At 46.6% G+C, this 14,064-nt stretch overlaps 1 protein-coding gene across 11 annotated transcripts in view; it reads left to right on the forward strand.

Annotated features, from left to right (window-relative positions):
- Positions 1-2,619: 2,619 nt before the first annotated feature.
- Positions 2,620-14,064, forward strand: part of HDAC4 (histone deacetylase 4) — a 248,648-nt gene continuing 237,203 nt past the window's right edge. For 5 of the 11 annotated variants that reach the window (XM_075755854.1, XM_075755859.1, XM_075755865.1 and 2 more), the window contains exon 1: positions 3,405-3,470. The gene's annotated coding sequence lies outside the window, so the exon portion shown is untranslated. Of the gene's footprint in view, positions 2,792-3,404; positions 3,471-3,902; positions 3,959-14,064 lie in introns of those variants that run through there. The other 6 variants (XM_075755867.1, XM_075755853.1, XM_075755857.1 and 3 more) reach the window with 3 other exon arrangements.

The following is a 14,064-nucleotide window of genomic DNA, read 5'->3' on the forward strand; positions in this document are numbered from 1 at the left end:
GCCACCCGTTAGATCCACTGAGGAATGTTTCACCTTGGCAAATATTATCTTGTCAGCTACACGGCTGGCATTAGTAAACTTCTAGTCCTAAAGCACTTACACTCATACGTCTCTTGACACTTAAAAATAATTTAGAAGCTTATTTATACACACATACATACTCGTGAGCACAGAAACTACCCTTGAATAAAGATAGCAGAACAACCATAGGAGGAAACCTAAAACCTCATCAACCAAAGAACAACAAACAAACAAGCCCACAAGCCAATCTAAGCTAAAAATGAAACAGAAAGGGCTTCAGCTGTATGCAGAAGTGGTGTTCTTGATGCCAGCGGTGTTCTTAGGTGCATATTACAGGGACGATATTCCAAAACTTCAGGCCTTCTGCAAGGCAGGCCGTGCTGCCTGTATGTTCAAGCTTAGAATAATCAAAATGTAATGTTCATTCTAAATGGACAGTAATAAATTAATCTCTTAAAAATAAAGACTGGAAAGCTTAAGTTAATGGGATGCTATTGCTGATGGAACTGTCAGAGTAATTCTGACCTCTGCCAAGACCTGAGTACGTTGTTCACAGCATGAGGAAAAAAAAAAGCAACTGTAAGGGTCAGATCAGTATCACAAGGATTTTTAGATGGGCGGCACTTTCAAAGGGAAAGGTAGTTGCTAAACATCTCAAAAAAAAAAAAAAAAAGGCAAGGTGTTTATATACTACCACATGCATGTAAATTTTGAGGGAGGGACAAAGTTGTTAGTAATTCCTGTCAAGTCCCAGAATTTATGTAAATCCAGATGGCTCAACTACAGGAGTTCATTTTTCTTTAAGGAAAATCTGGAAGTTTAAAAACAGTTTAGCAAGAGCCAATTAATCAAAACCACCAGAAGTGTGCTGGGATGGCTGCCTATGAATTAGGAACTTTATGTTTCATATTAAGAAACTCCTTGAAAGCTAAGTGGGAAGCCTCCATGTATTTAACGGGCTAAGAGTATGGCTCAGGGACCCTGAGTGCTACCAGAGGTGTGAGAGCAGACCACTGCGCCCAGCCTGGTGCCATCAACCCCTTTAAGTCCGTGCAAACCAAGGGCTCCACTGAGGTAAAGTACAAGAATCCTCTGGAAGGTTCTTGGATGGGAGAGCGGAGGTTTGAGCCTTCACCTCAGCCAGAACTGAGCTGAACAGAAAAAGGAGTTGTCTTTCTACGATTACCATGGTGGTTTACTTTCACGTTTGCAGTGTGGCTTCTTGGTTTCAGGCATTGTGCTGGCCAAATGTAAAAGAACGAAACGCAAGCGAAACAAGAGTCGTGCCAGCCACAGGCTTGGCCAATCCAAAACCTGCAGCTAGAGAAGACTTGACAGTTCAATAGGGTAATTCTTTAGAAAAATAGAAAAATCAATGAAATGTTGAATGGTTGCTAGGAAAACATGGGCAGAGGTAAGTATGCTGAACAATTCCTTTTTTTTTTTTTAAGTCTTGGTAATTGAGACAAAGATTTGTAAAGATTTTTGAACTATGCTCTCCCCTTTTCATTTTTTGTATCTTGATTCAGCGGTTTGCTATTAAAAGCAGTAGTGTTAGCAGCCATTTTTGTAGACAATATTTGATGGATAGAAGAAAAAACACACTTCAGGAGTGGGATCTTGGATGCAAAAAACCTGACCAAAAAAAGTTTCATATTCTATTAAAATACTCTATATCTACCATGGCTTGCATTTTCTACGGTATTTCTAGTCAACCTATCTCCATTAGAATCCTGAGAATCAAAACCCCATAGTCTTAGGTATGTCAAGCTGACATAAGGGAAGAAGACAAAACACACAACTTTTATTGTTACAAGTGGAAGAATGAACTTCAAAGGCACGTATCGCCACAGGTGTTTCTCTAACAAACAGCTCTGTCCTCCGCCTCGTGTTTCCCACAGCCAAACGAATCTAGCTCTTTGTTACGTTTCCACCTCAGCAGATGCAGATGAAACTGTGGAGGAGCCTGTGGGCAGCCGCGGGTCAAGGAGAGACGGGGGGGAAAGAGGAGTTTGCCGCACTTGCGTGACTTTGTAGGAACGGCTGCCTGGAGGGCTCCTCACTTCGTGCTGCTCCTCGGACACAGGAGTCTGGTCTCGGCCACCAGGATGTCACCAGGTGGGAGGGGATGGAGGTAAACGACCGCTCCACCACAGCCCTGGCTCCCCTCCCGTACGGCCAGCCAAGCCGCCCGGGCGCGTTGTGGCGCGGAGGCGAGAGGCGGCCGCTACGCCCAAGCTGCCAGCCGAGGGTCCCTGCCCGCATGGGCCTCCGAGGCTGAGGGGACCCGGCCTACCCGGGGTCAGCGGGGCTTCTGGGGACCCAAACCCCGCTCCGGGTTTCCATCCCGCCTCCGAGGCCGAGCTGCCCCGATACGGGCCGGGCTTCGCCGCCGGTCCCTGAGGGACTGCGGGCCCGGCGCCGACATGGCGGACACCGGCCGGAGCCCCCCGGGCCGCGCCGTCGCCTAGGCGATGGGCCGCGCGCCACGGGGCGGGGCCGGGGGGCCAGGGCGTGGCCTGATTGGTTCCCTTCCCCCCGTCGGGACGGGACGGGGGGGGGGGGTAGGAAAGAGGGAGCCGTAGCTATAAATAAACCGCGCTTCCTGATTGGCCGGGGGGGAAAATGGTCGCACCACGTGACTCTCCATCTAAAAATTCCAAGATGGCGGATCCCGTCACGGGCTGAGTCCGTTGGTGGCGCGCGCGCCGCGGTGTCCGCGCCGGGGCTATCGCCGCACAGCATCGCCGCCTCGCCCGCCGCCACCCAGGTCAGTACGCGGCACCCCTCCGCCTCACTCCCCCCCCGCCCCCGGGCCGTGCCGCCCCCGCCGACTGGCGCCCGACTGGCCGCGACGCGGCTCCTTTAAAGCCGCGCGCTTTTCTCCCCGCCGGCTTTTAATTGCGGCGGGGCCTCTCCCGGCCGCCGGGTTCTTAAAGGGATCGGCGGCGCGCGGCTGTTTTGCCGCTGTGCTCCGACCGTGAAGCGCGGAGGGTTCCGGAGGGGGAGGTGATGGGCAGCTCCCTGCGCCAATCGGATTCGCCCGTGCGGCAGTGGCGGGTGGATTTGAGCCGCTCGGCGGCTTTCGCCGCGCGCTGATTGGACGCCGCGCTCGGCGGGGCGGGGCCGCCGCGCGCCATCACGCAGCATGGGCGTAGCGGTGCGGTGGGCGGGCCGGGGGGGCGTGACGGGCAGCGCTCCCGCCCATTCAGCGCGCCGGGCCTCCCCGCCGCTCGCGTTTTTTGTGAATGAGGCGGGTGGGGCCGGCCATCCCGCAAGCCCCGCCCCTCCCTCGCTGGCCACGCCTCATCCCTCCCCTCCCGGGCGGCCGCGGCTCCTCCTCTCCCCCCCCCCCCCCCCGCCCCCCCCCCCCCCCCCCCCCCCCCGCGGCGAGCAGCGCCGCCGCCTCGGTGCTGCGCGGGGCTCGGCGGGGAGCGATGCGGGCAGCGGTGAGTGCTGCGCCCGGCGGCGGCCGGGCCGAGGGCTGTGGCGAGGGCGTGGGCCCGGGGGCGGCGGGGCGCGGACGCTGGCCGGTGCGGCGGGGCGGGAGCGGCGGCCCTGCGGCGGGGGCGACGCCCGCGGTGGGGCCCTGCGGCGCCGAGCGGGCCGCGGCTCGGGGTCGGTTCTTCACACGCACCCCCCCACCTGCCCCCCCCCCGCCCCGTCTCCCCTCTTCGCTCCGGGAATAACGCGGGACTTGGGGAAAGTTTGTGTCGGAGCCGGCTCCGCCCGCGGCCCCGCCGGAACGCGCCTCACGCCGGGCCCGGGGCTGCCTGACGGGGCAGCGGCTCCGGGGCTTGGGCCAGGGAGATCGCCCCCGGCCCCCGGAGCACCGGTCCCTTGAAGAAAATTATTAAAAATGGCTTTTTTTTGTAGCTAGGAGGAGAAAACAAGGGGTATTCTCCTCAGCATCACCGCGCTTTTTGGAAGTCCTGAGGTAACGTTGGGCTGCAAGGGAGAATGACAGGTCCAAGCCGAGGTAGGGCTCCGTCCTCCGCCGGCTGCGCCTTCTTCCCCCCCCCCCCCCCCCGCCCCCAAAATACTGCTTTTTGGGGAGCTGCTGGTGGATGAAGCGCGTGTGCCGCTCTGAAATGTAAAGCTTGGGTTTGTGCAACGATAAACGAGCAACAAACAACAACAACAAAAAGATTGTTCTGCGTTCGGAGGAGCGCGCAGGGAGGTGTTGCCGAGCGGTTGTGTGTGGGTTTTGCTGCAGGAATTTATCAGGAAAGATGCTGTGCAATCTCTCGGGTCCTTAAATGTTATCTTTTGAGTGTTTGTGGCGTGGCTAACGCAGCATGACATCTTCAGTAAGCAAATGTATTTACATAACAATTATTTGACATTATAGCTCCGCGCAGCGTAGCATTTAAAGGGAAGTAAACCTGCCCTTTATTCAAAACACTTGCGTAATTGTTTTGTGCACGCATTTTGTGATAGTGGAAGGTTGGTTGTTGGGTTTTTTTTTTTTTGAGTGGTTGTTTGCTTGTCAGTAGCCTGCTTCAGAAGATTTACATAAATTAGGCTTGTCACCACAACCGCTTGTTTTCTGGCCATAAGAGCAGATTTCATGTTACAGGCTTGCTTGATATTCCAGACTGGTTTACAGGTCTAAAAACGTTCCTAAGAAGTGGGATCTGCGTTGGAAAGGTGTGGGTGGATTCGGGATGTGAAAATCACTTGTAAATCTGGGATGGGGCGTGCAGCTCAGGGCGGTGGAGCGGGGTGTAGGTGCTCTCCGGTGTTCTCCATTTCTTCTCAACAGGGATATCCGGGCGGCTTTATTTCATGCTTGTTTCCAACAGCTGTATTCCGTTATCTTCATAATGCTAATTTGAGACTGAAGAGATGGAGCGAGTATTATTTTGGCCCTCCGCGCTACAGTGTATTTCACCGTTGAGTGAATAATCTCCTTGCCAATGCATTTTGATTTACTGGTATTATGTACTGTCAATAAATGGGACTTGTGCTGTATTTGCTGCTGTCAAAGTGCTTTCGGTTGTTGCCAAAAGCTACCTGGAGTTAATTATCTGAATTGGACTTTTTTTAATGGCAACATTTTTAAAAGCTAAGGAGCTCTGAAGTTTATATAATAATCTGGTTCTTGGCAAGGTTTCTTTTTTTTTTTTTTTTGTAATGCGGTCTGTCGCGGCACTGAGTTTTAATCGTTTCTGATGTTTCCACCGCGGCTGTATGTGTGGAGTTTTCAGCCTAAAAGCTGCAGTTGTTGCTCTGCAGCCTCTCTGAAAGAGTTAAGAGGGCACTGAATTAAGAAAGCTCAGCTGCTTGTATACAAATATACAGCAATTACAAGGCAACAAAGTTATTGCAGAATCCTACCGTAACCATGGCAACATGTTCACTCAATTACATTTTGAAATGTAAAATGCCACCCAGTTAGAAAGAGTAAGTTTTAGCGACTGCAGATTTTCTGTATAAAGTGAAATGTGTAAGACGCGGCTTTCCAGGATTATATGCTTCATATTTGGATGGCATGTTTTAGCATGCGCATCTGACAGATTTCCGTTGCTGATTTTAAGCTGTGCCCTTGGTTGTCTGAACTTAGGGAAAAATATAAAATCCACAGCCCTTTAAATCTTTAAAATTTAACTTTGCCATCCTATAATTTCTTTGGGTTTGCTTCAGGACTTGGCTTTAGAAAGTGGACAGATTAGAAAATGCATGAAATGCGTTTTGAAAATTACCTCAGAATACCAGAAGAATTTGTCATTTACTTAATGGGATGGAGGCATGAAAGAACAGCATACGTGTGGCATGAAAGCTTTTATTCCTTGGGGAGGAAACGTTTGTTGAGCGGTCTCTGTTCGTGTAGCGCTATCTCCAACGGACTACCCTAAAGTAGAAGAAAACTGGCAGGTGTGAGCTACCGAACTTGTGGTCAGCACCAAGAGAAAGCAGTGCAGGAGTTCTGGAGAAGCCCAGGGAGCATCCGTCAGCCCCACGTTCAGGACACCAAGGTCCTGATGTGCAGTGCAGGTGAACTCCTTAGTGGGAGTTAGTTTCATTTATTGCTTGCCTTTTGAGGGTGACTCGCTAGCAAAAAGGAATAAACCAGAAAAAGTAGTTTCTTGCATATGTTCATCTTCGTGCTGGTCAAGATGCAGCTTACTGCTTTGCTGTGCTCATGTTTCACGGTCAGCATCCCATTAACGCAGACAAGGGAAGAACAACAATGAGCTTAAAATGAGTTTTTCTTTTAACTAGCAGTGGTGTGCTTACAGACACCTGTAGATTGATGAACTTCTGAAGAAGTTACTAGTACTAGGAGCTGATAAGAAATAGTTAAGTGGATGCAGATTGCTGTGGGTTGTCTTGAAGAAATGCATTTTGCCCAGATATTGAAGGGCTTGAACTGCAGGCTGCCTCCCGGGCCCTTGGAGTATCTGGATTGGAGAAGGTTTGCAAGTCCCTTGGACCTGTGTTGAATTAGGGGTGGTTTTGGAAGGAAGCTCTGTCCAACCCGCTGGGTCTTTCTGCTTTCACCACGAGCAGGTAGCTTGCCTGTCATGTGGCTTGCACATCCCTCAAAAGCAGTGCTTGAGCAAGCGTGACTTTCTGCTCCCATGGCGAGTGCTCGTTTTGCTTTTTGCCTTCTACCATGGGCAGAGGTGGAAGCACGGGAGCTGCCTGTTTATAGACTGCTGAAAAGGTGGAGTTGATCTCAGTCTTTAACCCTAAATCACATGTTGAACTGCAAGGACAAGGAGTAGGACTTGTTAAAAATACAGGTTAAAATTGAGCATGAGTCCATGGTTTTAGATTAGATTGCCCTCTTAATCTCTCTTTGAAATGGCTTTGTGCTTTCTGGGGAATAGAGTTTTTTTTAAAGCCATCTTAAGGTACATCTGTAATTCAGAAACTAGGTGCAGTGCCTGAAACTTGCCCTGTAGGATCATTTGTAGGTTTCAAATCTGAGGAAGCTACAGACTTTCTGTACATGAATGTGCCCAAACACATTCAAAACGTTGAGACAAAAAATTGCCATCAAACACATAGTGTGTGATAGGGTCAAATGTCCTAGGCCAAATTTCGTTCATCTTCCAGAGCTGGGAATAGGCAAGAGTTTTTACAATGGATTGCTCACAAACGTACTTATCAAATACCTTGTGCTAAAAGCAGTTAGTATGTTGAGTGTCTCTTAAAACTTGTTGTGCAGCCTTCCCTTGAGGAGGGCAAACTGACAGTTTATTGTGGGGCACTTACGTTCTTGATCAGCTGAATATTGGGCATGTTCCACTGAAAGACTGCTGTCTTCATTTTTGGCACTTTGATTGTTTGAAGCATTCCTCTAACGCTTGTATGCCATGCTGTGCCTTTCTAAGGTCACAGTGACTAGCTGTCCTCGTATTTTCTCAAAGGTGGCATGCGGCGGTCTGGGTTAAGTGGCCTAAGTGTGTGCTAATGGGATGCTCTCTCCAGGGCTTGAAAACCTGAGTGCTCGCTGCCCAGCTGTGCCAACTTAATCTTAGGGTTAAAACATTTATTTTGTGTCCTTTTCCAATTAAAGTAGTGATTGTGTTACACTCCTTGGCATTGTGTATACGTGTGTGTGTGTGTGTGTGTGTATCTATGTATGTATAATACAACCCCCAAGTCCTTGGGACCATATTTCCACTTGTCTTGCATCTACGGTTGACTACACATGGTAATATTATCGGAAGAGTTTATTTGCTGAATAGTATCTGTTGCTAGCCTGTTACAAAAAGCTTGGACACAAGCAAAGCTTGTCACAAACCACAAAGAAATATTAATTGAGCATGTTATTTGGACACTGGTAGCAACACTCATTAAATATTTGCCAAGTATTCTTAACTCTTCTTGCTGGCTTCTTTGGTGGGGTCATCTTCTACTTCATTACTCTTCCAGTTTACCTTTAGCTTCTTTCCAGTTATCCCATTGCTTTTCTGTAATCTTTTTCAATCCTACTTCCTAGTCTGCAAGGCCAGCCCTTGGGTTCAAATTTTATCAGACTCCTGCTGGAATCCTTTGTGCGTTTGTAAAAGCGTGTGCTACTGGACAGTGAAGCTGCCAGGATGTGTCTTGTCGCTGAATTCAAAATTGCTTTTGAGTTTTGAGTCCGTTTTCCATTTACCTTTGCTTCCAGGTTCCCCAGGTCCAAGCATACCAGTGCTGCAAAGCAGTGAAAGGAACCTGGCTCTCCTCAGCTTGCTCGCTGATCTCAGAGGTCTGGGTAGGGGCAGGGGGAAAAATCCATGAAAATACGTGGTTTTGCCTCAAATTGTTTAAGCTGAGAAACAGCAGAAACGCTAAGGCTATCTGCTTTAATAATTAGAAATGTGGCAATGTTTTTACCTAGTAAAAGGGATAAATAGTCTTCTAACAGATTAAAGTAAAAGCTGTGTGTGGTGGGGGAAGAAATGTGTCTTAGCATTCTGATTTGATTTAGATTGTCTCTTACAAATACTGTGTCTATATTCGAGTCCTTGGATGAGGGAACTCCTCAGACCGCTGTAGTAATTAATGCCACTTGCATTTTGATTGTGTTATGCAGAAAACTGAAGTGGGCCAGGTTTACTTTATCCTGCAGTGGACCACGTTGATAAGGCAATATATAACAGATGATTCATGAAGTGATGCTTGTCGTTGCCAGGACTGCTTGAATAGCAAGCAGATTTTGGGCAACGCTTCTTCGCCGGAAAGATTCAGGCAGTTTAAACTGAGAGTAGGAGAAGAGACAAATATGCACTGTATTTCTGGCTATCTGAAAGGAGCTATGCCTTACAAAATTTAGAAGTTGTTGGGGTGGGGAAATGGGTAAAATAAGGGGGTAGAGAAGCAGGAAAGCACACAGAGGTTGCATAATGATGTTGAAAAAGGGAACAATTTGGAAAAGACTGTAAAATCTCTTGGAAAGCTTCTGTGGTTTTCCTTTTGCAAGGAATTATAGCTTGGCCTTCCTCTATAAAAATTCGGGCTTTTTTTCATGGCATTCGCTACTAGACACATCTTGATCAACTTCATATTTTTTTTCTTTCATGTTTTCCTACTGAATATTACCTCAGAAAAGTTTGTATAAAATCTGCTTCAAACTACCGTCTTCTAGCGCAGAGGAATGTGTGTTGACTTGTGGTCACGGGCACACTTAGCTGTCTGCCCTCATCAAATGATTGAACCTTTGTTCCTCGTACAAGAAGTATTTAAAAACCCAAAAGTTGCAATTTGAAAATTAGATCTTAGACTAATAAGAAGCCTCTTTCTAGTTTGGTCAAGATTAGGTTTTGTGAATTTACTTATTTATTTTATTATTTTTTTTACCCTAAGAGACCTCAGAGACAGCCATTTAGTTTGGCTGAGGACCAGCAAGGAGCCAGAATCCATAGGATATGCCAAAGGGTTGTTGTGCCAGCGTGTTGCCCAGGAGGCGAAGATGTCTAGGGAAGCATTCGGCAGGTTTTTCAGCTCTGCGTGTTGCACGTGTGACTTGCTGAAATGACAAATTGAAGACCCTGCCTTGGGTACAACCTGGCTGTCGTGCCTGGGTTTGTTCCTGCGTTCACTCTTGTCTTCTTTCAAGTTTGATCTCCTGTAGACCTTTTCTGGATATATGCATCTGTACATTTTATAACAAACCAGTAAGCTGTTGGGTTAATAATTGTATTGTAAGGGTTTTGGTTTTTTGCAATCATAGGATAAAATAATGTGTAGGAGATTAACATCTCAGAATGGGCACTAGCAGCATAGCGATGTATTGTTTTAAATGAGCTTTTTAAGCACGTCGCTCTTTCATTCTGGTGAACACTGACATCCAGTTGAACTCAACTCCATTTATCTTTTATGAGTAGTGAAGAATTTTGTTATTTCACACATAGGAAATAATTCACTTTATTAATTTTTCTGAAGAACTGGTGCTTTAATGAGATGTCTGTCACTAAGACTTAATTACTGTTAAATTCTGTGAGCATTAGTATACTGCGACTCATTCTGTGTAAAATCAAATTTCATTTGTCAAACGGGCACGATAGCATTAGTTTGCTGATATAATTGGCATTAACTTAAATTTGAGAAATAGGAGTTATTCATAACTGGCCTGCTGCTCGCACTGGTGTGGTTTTTCATTTTATTTCGGTAAAAACCTGTAGCTTTCACAAAGTTATCTCTAGTCAGTTAACATAGTTTTATTGTGTTGCGTTTTCCTAATCTGCTAATATGAAAAGCTTATGTTGTGTTTGCTCGGTAGGAAAATGTTCAAGTTAGTTCTGGTGTTGTGTTGACAAAACTGTGTGTTTTGTGTGCATCGCTCCAAGAAAAGGACTCAAAATGTAAGCCCGAAACAATGAATTAATTCTGTTGCAAGCTGTTCCCAGCAAGTATTCAGAAAGAGAGTGTTGTTCAAAGTATTAGGAAAGTTACAGTTTTCCCCATGGGAGCTCTAGTTACCTAGTTTTTGTTAGTGTTTGTTCTGGATTCTGTGAAAATCCCAAATACAGGTAGTTCTTGTGGTGAGCAAAAAACTGGCCTGCCTTCTTGCTGTGGGTTCATAGAAGGCGTAGAGCTGTGAGGTTTGCTGTTCTGCTCAAATAACGCGCACAAAAGTGTTAAGTGAAGAAAAACTGCATAAATAACCCTTTTGAAATGCTGAGGATTCTGAAAAATGTAGTAGCCTGTGAGTTTTAACCTTGAGAGCTTGGTGGCTCACGGAAGGGTGCAAGTGTGGTGGTGAGAAGGGGAAAGTCTCCACTCTGGAAACGCAGCGCTAACGGGGCAGGTATTTGTGAATATTGGCTAATTCGGAAAAGGTGGGATGAGATGGAAGATGGGCTATTGGCCTTGACTTTGAATGCGGTGGCTCAAATTGCAAACGAGTAAGAATGTAAAGGTTATCTAATTCCCAAGGACCAGTGGAAGGGCAAGACCTGTGGTGCAGATGGCCAAGGAGAATTTCTAGGTAAAACTGAGCTTTCCTGCAGGCTGGATTATATTTTAGAGCGCTGCATAGATGGAACGTGTTTCTTCAAATGAAAAGAGAATTGCTTCTCCATTCAGCATAGACTTTAAAAAAAATAATAGTAAAAAAAAAAGTTCCTCAGCTTTGGCTGAGTCTGGAGGGGACTTCTCGAAGTCACGGTACAGGCAAGGTAGCAGGACTCTGAACCAGAGGTTGGGCTTTTGCACCACAGCAGGATGTACACCCTGCTGAGAAGCCTGGCTTCTTTCTTTAGGGAATTTGGGGGAAAAAGGGAGCGCAGGCATCTCAGAAAATATTTGGTCATGTTTCTTGTGGAGGACTTGTTGGAGGAGATGAGCGATGGCACCTTTTATAAAACTGGCGAGGGCCAGAAGGTGCGGTTTCCTGCTGCCTTGTGCCCCCTTCCCGAGGAGACAATGCAGTTTGAGTGTGGTTCGTGCTGCTGTAGCGTCTTCAGGGACAGTGAAAGAAATGGCTACCTACGATACTAGCAGGATCTTTGTTGGGTTGATGCTAAGCACAGCCCTTCCTGCTCCATGTGCAAAGCAGAAAGCCTGGCCTGTTGCTGTTGTTTTCTGCTGCTAGTCAACAAACCAACCCCTGGATTTCTGTAAACCTCACCTCTGCTGTAGGTGGTGATTACTGTCAAAAATTAACTGAAGTTCTCCAAGTTTAATTCTATTGCTGCCATTCTTACTCAGCGGCAGTGTGACCCAGATATGTTTGGTAGTGAGTATGCTCAAATCTGTGTGTCTTGTCTTCATTCTGTGATGAAGAGGAAGGGAAAGCAAGGTGAAGAAGCCACACACAGTCAGGTATGTTTGAAGCTAGTGTTAGATGAGTAACCGATCCTTCCAGTGGACTGGAAGAGAAATTGGCTACCGTGATCTGCATTTGCATTTCAGTTTTTCCTCACCTACTTGATGTAAATAAGCCTCCTAAAATAAATTATTTTCCATATGGATTCTGTTGTGCACTTCTACCCAAGACTGATTCTCTGTTTGAATCTAAAGCCAATGCTTTGGTTGGGAGAAAATTTTATTTACTTTTTTATTTCCCCCAACTCTTACCTGCTGTCAGAGCTTGGTAGGGGCTGAAGGATGCATTTGAATGAACATTGCATCTCACAGAATCCTGGAAACACAATCAAAAGAGGAGGGAGAGAACTAGAAGTGAACAGCAGGGAATTTATTCTGATTGCACGTGGTAGGTATCGAATACTTTGGAGGCTGTATTCACCTGCCTTTCTATTGGGCTTTTCTTCATCCCTGTACCAAGTCAGTGCTATGCACTGCACTGAAGACAGACTGCTGCCTCTCCCTGTGCCTCAAATGGCGCAGTTGATGATGGGCTTAATCATAATGAATTGTGAATGAAGTCTTAGCATTAAAAAAACAAGTTCTTGCTTGAAGCTCTGCAAAACCTATGAAGGCAGTTTGTGACAGAGAACAGTAATCTGAGTTTTTACGTTATAAATTATCAAACCAGAGCTTAGATACTTCTGGATCAGTAGACAACAAAGTTTATGTTGATGTACGTAATTATGTGATTTCAGGGCAAAGTGTAGCTCTGTTATCAGCTACAGTATACCTTGAAGAAGATGGCCTTCTAAGTTGAAATCTTGTTCACGAGCACATACTGTGAATCGCTGAAAATAGAAAAGACTTTTACTATGCAATTTTAGGAGCAATCCATGCTGGTTGTGGGTGCATTTACACAGATTACATGATCTTGTTCGCCTCTGTGGCTGTATGTGAGTATCTTTTGCTGATGTTTCCTGTACTAGGTTATGCTTTGTAAACAGAAATAGATGGTGGTGGTACCTGATGAATCCGATTCTTGTGTCTGGTCCGTGGCACTGCAAGTGTAAAGATAGCTGGTGTTTGGTTTAGGGGGGATCAAATCCTTCTTGGTGCAGAAAGCTTGCACACACACAAGAAAACAAAGGAATCCATTCTTTTGATGGAGAGGTGAATGGCATGAATCCCTTCTGGGCAATATTGGGCTGATCTTTGTGAACTGGCTGGTAACCTGGGAATGGTGGTGTGGGGCAGTTGGGAGACCACTGCAGTCACTGCTCCGGGTCGACAGTCTTGGATGGCAGACATATAGCTAGTACCAGTTTTCTATGACCATCAAACTATAGCGTCCTTACATCAATTATTGACAGTATTAGAAATCTCAGCTGAATTCAGTTTGGCACTGAAAGTGTGCTGCTTCTGGTCTTTGCTGTAAAAACACTGGTCTAAAAATAAACTGACGTACAGGGATGCTGAAAGCAGGGGAGCAAATGAAGAACTTGTGCGCAGAACAGAAGGCAGAGCGCTTGACTGATTGTGGAGATGGTATCACAGAGTAATGCAAACCATGGCGCGAGTGAGGTCAAGGCAGGAAAGTTTTGCACAAGGTAATAATTCCATTGTAAGAGGAGAAGGAAGTAAGAAAACTGAGACTCTTGGATAGACATCGAACTCTTCCGTAAGCTTACCAGTGGCTAGACTGCTGCACTTCAAAGGGTATGTGCCATAAAAGCCCAAATAGCAGTTGGGTGAGGAATATTACACTCCAGGTATGAAATCCTGTAGCGTAACAGTAAACCAGGCTGTCCTTGTGCAGGTCCTGTTAGAAACTGGAGGGAGGACTGCATAGACAGTATTAAAGAAAAAAAAAAAAAAAAAGAAATTGCATTCATGTCAATTAGGTATTTACCTCATTTAAAATGGTAGAAAACCCAAGCAACTTGAGATGCAGCCATCTAATGCTAGAAATGAGAACAGCATCTGCTTTGCATGGGGCTTATCACCCCTCCTCGTGAGAAGGATATCCAGTTATTGTATACTTTCAATTCCTAGATCTTCCCAAGTGCCATTATGAATGACATTCCCCACATTCTTTCCTTTGCTGGAACGAGCTGATCAAGCCAGGAGGTTGGGAGTCACGCTGGAAGCTGAGAGATAGCCTAATGAACTAGAGCCTGAGCTTTCTCTTCCCTTTTCCAAGGGAAGAGCTTTCTCGTCCCTCTTTCAAGGGTATTCCCGATGTGGTACCCCCCAATCCGAGGAGTTCAATATGGACATCTGAGCCTCCTTGCTGCC

The sequence above is a fragment of the Balearica regulorum genome, chromosome 6, assembly GCF_011004875.1.
Source record: "Balearica regulorum gibbericeps isolate bBalReg1 chromosome 6, bBalReg1.pri, whole genome shotgun sequence".
Classification (NCBI taxonomy): domain Eukaryota; kingdom Metazoa; phylum Chordata; class Aves; order Gruiformes; family Gruidae; genus Balearica; species Balearica regulorum.